The 7,277-nt window shown below is 36.9% G+C and overlaps 1 pseudogene; it reads right to left on the minus strand.

Annotated features, from left to right (window-relative positions):
* Positions 1 to 3,209: 3,209 nt before the first annotated feature.
* Positions 3,210 to 3,971, minus strand: LOC130839564 (phosphatidylinositol transfer protein alpha isoform-like; annotated as a pseudogene).
* Between the last annotated feature and the right edge of the window lie 3,306 nt (positions 3,972 to 7,277).

Raw genomic sequence — 7,277 nt, forward strand, 5'->3', positions numbered from 1 at the left:
AGTCCAATCAGTGTGTGCACAAACACATCTATATCATTTATCTACCCACCTACCTTTGTATCTAGAAAAAAATATATATATATATTCACACACACACAGGTGGTGTGCACATATAATTTAGTAGCTTACTAATAGAGCATTTTTAATATTTTAATATGCCTCTTCACTCATCACTGCTTCTTCATAACCACACCTGAATTTCCACGGGGAATCATCTACTCTCTGTCCTTATAATTTGCATAGATTGGACATCTTCCAATTCTAGGTTTGGACAGTGCCCTAGATCTATTCATTCAGTATATTTCCTATAATCTTGTCCACAGTAATTATTTTGCAATAGGCATGTGACCCAAAGACCAATCATAGCCAGTAAGATGGAGTTGTAAATATTTGGAAAAATAAGTTTTTGTTCACTGGAGTTGAAACAAATAGAATGTCAACATAAGCGAATAGAATGTCAACATAAGGCTGCTAAGAGCTATCTTGTGACTATGTGAAGGTAGCCTACCTATGGAAGTAGGAAAAATTTAGAAATGCATAGCAAAAATTTGCAAAAGAAAAATGTCGTGGTGATTGATGGGTTGTTTGAGACCCTGGATTCAGGTGTGGCTGAAATCAAAACTAATTCCGTAATTTTAAGCTACCTACACTAATAGATTCCTTTTTTGTTTGTCAGTTTGAGTTGCTTTTTTCCCATTTCAATTAAAATGGTTCTTAGGAATATCCTCCTTAAAAGTTGAGGCCTTTCACATGAACAAGGATGATAGTTGTCAAGAAAAAGTATTAAGTAGTGGCAACAGTAGAAGTAGCTCAATCAGTAAACATTAATTACAGTTAAAGGGGCACCATATTCTCAGGCTCTTGAAAGAATTTCTTTTATCTGTTCACATAAGCTGTCCATGTATGACTATTTCTAAATTGTATAATCTTCTGACCTATTCATTAAAATATGCATATTGTTTTAGGATTTATACATATGAGACATTTTTGGATTACAGTGCATTTCACAGCATAAGTAAAGTTGCTCTTAGAATTATTAAATATTTTATAAATCATGGTCAAAATTTACTAAACCCGAGAAATTTGAATTTGACTCCATAGCCTTTTTCAATATTGTTTTGATGTTTATAAACCAGGAAAATAATCAACATTAGTGAGTCTATGAAAGTTTGATTCTATTTTTCCTGGTAGTGTAGTGGTCACTGGTGGAAAAAGTAAGCATATCACACAAATGGAGAAGGAAGCATTCAGCAATACTGTCATGTTGAGTATAAAATTTCTAAATCCTCTTTCCATTGGAGCTAAATTTAGAAAGGAAATTCTCTAGCTTTTTCCTTACACACACTTATTTGAAAATAGAAAATAAAATGCAGACATTTTTGATAAATAAATCTCTCCTAGTTATTTATTTTTGTAATTCCATTATGCATCCACAATATTACTGATTAAAAATATAGAAAATTGGATACAGAAATATACATCATCCATCATCCAAGTTGTAGCTAGTATCTGAAGAATGTTTATTTTGTTTCAAGCACTGCTCTAAATGTTTTAGATGTATTAACTCACTTAATAAAACAATTTAGTAGAAAATTACTCTTATGATATAATAATGATATTATCCTTCCTTTTTCAAAGCTGAGGAAATTGAGGAGAGGAGATATCATGTACCTTACTTAAGAAAGTTAAGTATAATGTGAGTCACAGATAAGACATGCTGACTAATTTAGATTCCAGTCTCTATTTCATAATTACTGTTTTTTTCTACCATTTGATTCTCCTTCAAAGATGAATATATTAATATGTTGACTTGCAGAATCTTTCTTATCTGCATTTGCTTATTAAGAATTATAATTGACTGTGTATAATCCTTCTTAACTTACTTAACATTATTTCATAAGCATTTTCAAAGTCATTGCATGGTCTTTGTAAACATTTCAATGATTATAATATACTCAAATGACTGGATGAGCCAATTAATTTAACTACTGCCGTATCTTGGGGCAAAGAACTCTCTTTGAATTTTTACAATTAAAAAACAATGTTGCTACAATAAACATACTTCTGGGCATAATAATTTTTCTTCTTTTCAGTTTATTTCCTTAGGAAATTTTCCCATATTGAGAATTGACAGATAAAAGTATTAATACTGGTTTGAATCACATAGTGTCAAATATTTATTTCAAAGGAGTTGTCCTAATTTACACTTTTACAATCTGTGACATTTTCTTTGTTATTATTGTTGTTTCAAGGAAATTATAATCTAAACTTTCATAGAATCTCTTTAATCATTATTGGAGATAGCACTAATTTAATATTTTTTTTTCAGAGTAGAGATAGCTAAGCTTTCTGTGAATGTCTTTTGGAATTACTACACCAGAATGATCTACTCAATGATAAATTAGAAGTAGCTAAAATAGTCTTATGCTGAACTCTTCAAATATTTTTATCCCAAACTTTCCTCCCATGCTTTCACTTAACACAGAATTTTTTAAGACAAAATAAAACACAATACACACTATTTAACAATATTGACTTTGTCAGTCAATTCTTTCTTTTTTTCTTTTTTTTAAATTTGTGTTTGTTTAATTTTCAAAAAAGCCTGGCTGGGCCTTGGGTACTTTCATGGTGTCTAGAGCACTCTCACAATGGGTTACTGGGAACAGAGGTCAGAGTTATGAAGCCACATTGCTGTGCTGTGGAACTGGGGGTAAAAATCTGTATTTCTAACTCACCCACTCTCCCCAGGTGAGCACTCAATATTGCAGAGATCTGTCCAGGAAAAAAAAATGCCTCAGTTTATCCCAAGGTTGAAAACAAATAAATATAAATCATTTAAAGCACCACATCACAAAGGGCAGTTATTTTGAAAGACTAAAAATGTCACTTAGAAATAAATAAGGGGGGGCATATAAATGGGTTGAGAACACAATGGTTGAAGAAGGAGGAGCTGTAAATACAGCCACCTGCAGGCCACATATCTCAGAGGGGCAGGCTCCTGAACACATGGGCTTCATAATTTCAGATGGCCTCTTTGTTCACAATATTAAAGGGCATCTGGAATTAGCTACAGTAAGGTATTGAAGACTGCCTGAAGAATGGGCACAGAAAAACTGTGTCTGAAGTTGCCCTGTCAGTTGGGAGGGTGGAGCTGCTGGGCCTTCCGGTTGACCACTGTCTTGCAAAAAGTGTAGGGGTGGGGGGTAGCTTTAGTCATCTGTCATCATTCCTTTCACTGGGTACCTCTTTGTCTCTTCTTCCATCCTTCAAATGTTGTCCATAGTCAGGTCAACCCACTTATCAAGCCAACAGAATAGCTGCTTGTGGAACTCTATAAACAGATGCCTCTCTTGTTTATGTATAAATTTTTCCACTTTGTTCTGCAGGCCCCACCATTTCAACTTTACAGTATCCAATTTGTATGCACATAAGTATGGACAGTCTTTCTGAGTCACAAGTTCTTGCTTCCAGTTGGGGCCCAAGGGTCTTTGGCCTGTTTTGATAGATTTAAAATTTTCTGGGTCTTCCTCTGCCTTGTAATGCTTGCTAAGTACCTGGCTTAGATCTGCAATGTCTATACATAGGGCTTCCACATGTTTCCATGTCTTAGGCTCCAGTTTATGCACATTTTGCTGGGTGTCAAGATCTGGTTTATGCCAGGTTTCAATTTTAATCAGAAAGTCTTTCATGTACTCATTTGTAATAACAGTTCTGCAATAAAAGTAGGCATTCCATGCTTTTTCATATATATTCAGGGCAAACATGGGCACTTTGCCCTGTAAGTGGTAGATCTTGTGCATATACTAGCCTTTCTCATAGTTCTTTTCATAAGGCTCGTTCACCAGGACCTCCATGCTTTCACCACCACCCCTTTCATTTTCGCTGGCCTCAGCCACAGAATACAGCTGTCCTACTTGATACTCTTTTACAGACAGAGGTAGGATGACTCCATACTCCTTAAGCAGCACCATGTTGCTTCATGGCTAGAGGGCTGCCCACTGCCTGCCCAGACTCCTGCCAGCTTCCCAGCAGCAGCTCTCCTCATGGCCCAACTGGCTGCCTGTGCGACTTTGTCGTTGGAGGGACTATGTCCTGGTAGCTCTCACTGTGTCCACAGTTCTGGCTCCTGCCACCCTGGCCTTGCTCCCTCCTGACATTTATTTCTTTTAAAAACAAGCCCAGGCAATTTTTACAGAACTGTGCTATTATGTGTACATGGTACAGTTGTGTGTGTGTGTTTGCATTGTATTACACATATTATTAATCAATTAATGTTTTTTCTAGTGCTTGATTTTTGAAACCACAGGCAATTCTTGATAAGATCAATAAAATTGATGAAATGCAAAAAGCAGACTGATCAGGAAGAAACAGAAGAGAGAGAAAGCACTAGTTATCAATTATGGGAATAAGAGAGGAGACATCACTACAGATTTTACAGACATTAAAATAATAATAAGGGGGTGTTATGAACAACTTTAGGCTAATAAGGACATTAACATATTGCAATGTTTTTTCCACTTCTCTATATATTTGTGTGTCCATGTGTATTTATGAATCATAGTAAAAAAAAAAAACACTTTTTAAGATTTAAAGCAAAGGAAAAGGTGGAAAAGATGGTGACAAAGTAGAGGGACATGGAATGCATTCCTCTCCACAGATGCATTGGGAATACACCAAAAGACACAATAATTCCCACAGAGAATGAACAGAACACCAGCAGAGGACCTTGGACACCAGAAAGGACCGCAAGGATCCCAACATAACTGGTAGGGAGTCATCTATGATGACTCAAAGAGGGTGAAACAGATGAGCTGTGACAGATGGGAAGGAGTGAGAAACACACAGAGGGTCCACACCATGGCTCAACATTCCCAGACTGAGATGTTGATTCACAGCTGAACAGGGGGTCTGGGAGTGGGAGCGTGGGAACTGGAGAACTCGTTCAGTGTGAGAAACATTGCTGCAAGTGGGGAGATGGACTGAGAGAACAGGAGGGAAGAGGTCTGCAGCAAGGAATGCCTGCCCCTGAGAGCTGCAGGGCCATGGTGGCAGCTGGATACTTCTGGCTCATGGGCAGGGGGGAGGAGCCATGGGCATAGCCTCTCTGTCTCTCTCAGCACCTGCAACAGGCAGAAAGGAAGGACCCCTGTGGGCCCAGCTAAGGCACTAAGGGATAACAAAAGCCCTTGGGTGGGGCTGGCTTAGAGTGTGGGCAGCCAAGAGCAAAAAAGCCCAGAGAGAGGTCCAACTCTGAGACATTCTGTTTGCAGCTGAGCCACCAGCATCCCTCTGCAACAGGCACCTCCATGCCCTACTGAAACGACGTGACCCAGACAGTGCACCACTGCTCACTCACTCCCACGGGAAGCAGCCACTATTGTACCCTCTCCCTCTGCACACACAAGTGTTTACAGAGGGACAATAAAGGAAGCTCTGCTGGTTGCAGAATAATACAAACAACTCAAGGTGGGTAGAAGGACACTTACAGCTGAGACTCCAAGGAAACAGAAATATTAGTATTAATTCTATGGAACCAGTCTATTCTGGGGTCATTTCTAGTTTTTTTTTTTTTTTTTTTTTTGGGGGGGTATTTTTTTTTTCTTTATTAATTACTCTCTTAGTCCTAAGGGATCTACAAGTTTTATAACATATTTTTTATTCTATTTTTTATTCTAGTTTTATTTTTAGCCTTTTTATATACTTCTATTTCTAGCTAAGTTTTTTGTAGTGTGGACTATATATCTCTCCTACCTTCTTTTCATCTCTGTCTCTTATACCTTTTGATTTCTTTCTTTTTATTTTCATATTTCCAGTCACACTATGCTCTTCTGTTGCCTTGTCCTCTATCCTTTAATTTTATCTTAACATACTTATAAGCAACATAATTGATCTGCTCAGTCTCCTTGCTTTATTCTCCAGATGACACACCACCTTGGTATTTATTATTAGGTTTTTCTCTTTATCTTTGTTCTTAGTATAATTGTCTAATTTCATTCTGAGAATCTCCAATCTCTCTGGTGATACTCTAGCTCTTTCTTATATTTGATCCTAGCTTTCAACATCTCCCCAGATTTGTGTTTGTGTATGTGTGGTGTTATTCATTTGTTTGTTTGCTTGTTTTTGCTTTTGTTTTGTTTTCTTCTGTTTTGGTTTTGAATCTCTGTTGGTGTCTTCTTTGAATGTCTGAGAGCATCCTGGGATTCTTCTGTCAGGTTTTTCCAGTGCTATGTTTTATTGGATTCAGTAATTGTGTGTCTTATGCATGTATGTGTTTCCTAGACTTAGTATTTGACTCAACACTCTGCCATTAGTCTGGGGTTTGGACAGTCCTCTTTAAACCCCTCTATGGCCAGGACAAGCAAGCCCTGAAGTTTAGACTATTATGAGAAAACAGAAAACACCATTTAGGCAAAGGAGCAGGAAAAACCCCACTAGACCAAATAAATGAAGAGGAAATAGGAAAAATGCTGGGAAAAGAATTAGACTTTAAAGTAAAGACTATTACAAGAGACAAGGAAGGACACTATATAATGATCAAGGGATCCATCCAAGAAGAACATATCACAAGGGTAAATATCTATGAACCCAACATAGGAGCACCTCAATACATAAGGCAAATGCTAACAGCCATAGGAGGGGAAATCAACAGTAACACAATAATAGTGGGAGACTGAACACCCCACTTACATCAATGGACAGATCATCCAAACAGAAAATAAATAAGCACACACAAGCTTTACATGACACATTAGACCATTTCTACTTAATTGATATTTATAGGACATTCCATCCAAAAAAGACAGAATACACTTTCTTCTCAAGTGCACACAGAACATTTTGCAGGATAGATTACACATTGGGTCACAAATCAAACCTTGGTAAATTCAAGAAAACTGAAATCATATCAAGCATCTTCTCTGACCACAACGCCATGAGACTACATATCAATTACAGGAAAAAAAAAACTGCAATAAATACAAACAAATGGAGGCAAAACAATACACTCTTAAACAACCAAGAAATCATTAAAGAAATCAAAGAGGAAATCAAAGAATATCTAGAAACAAATGACAATGAAAACACAACAACTCAAAACCTATAGGATGCAGCAAAAGCAGTTCTAAGAGGAAAGTTTATAGCAGTACAGTCCTACCTTAAGAAACAAGAAAAATATCAAAAAAGCAACCTAAACTTACACCTAAAACAATTAGAGAAAGAAGAACAAAGAAACCCCAAAGTGAGCAGAAGGAAAGAAATCATAAAGATCAGATCAGAAA

The sequence above is a fragment of the Hippopotamus amphibius genome, chromosome 17 (genome assembly GCF_030028045.1).
Source record: "Hippopotamus amphibius kiboko isolate mHipAmp2 chromosome 17, mHipAmp2.hap2, whole genome shotgun sequence".
Taxonomy (NCBI): Eukaryota; Metazoa; Chordata; class Mammalia; order Artiodactyla; family Hippopotamidae; genus Hippopotamus; species Hippopotamus amphibius.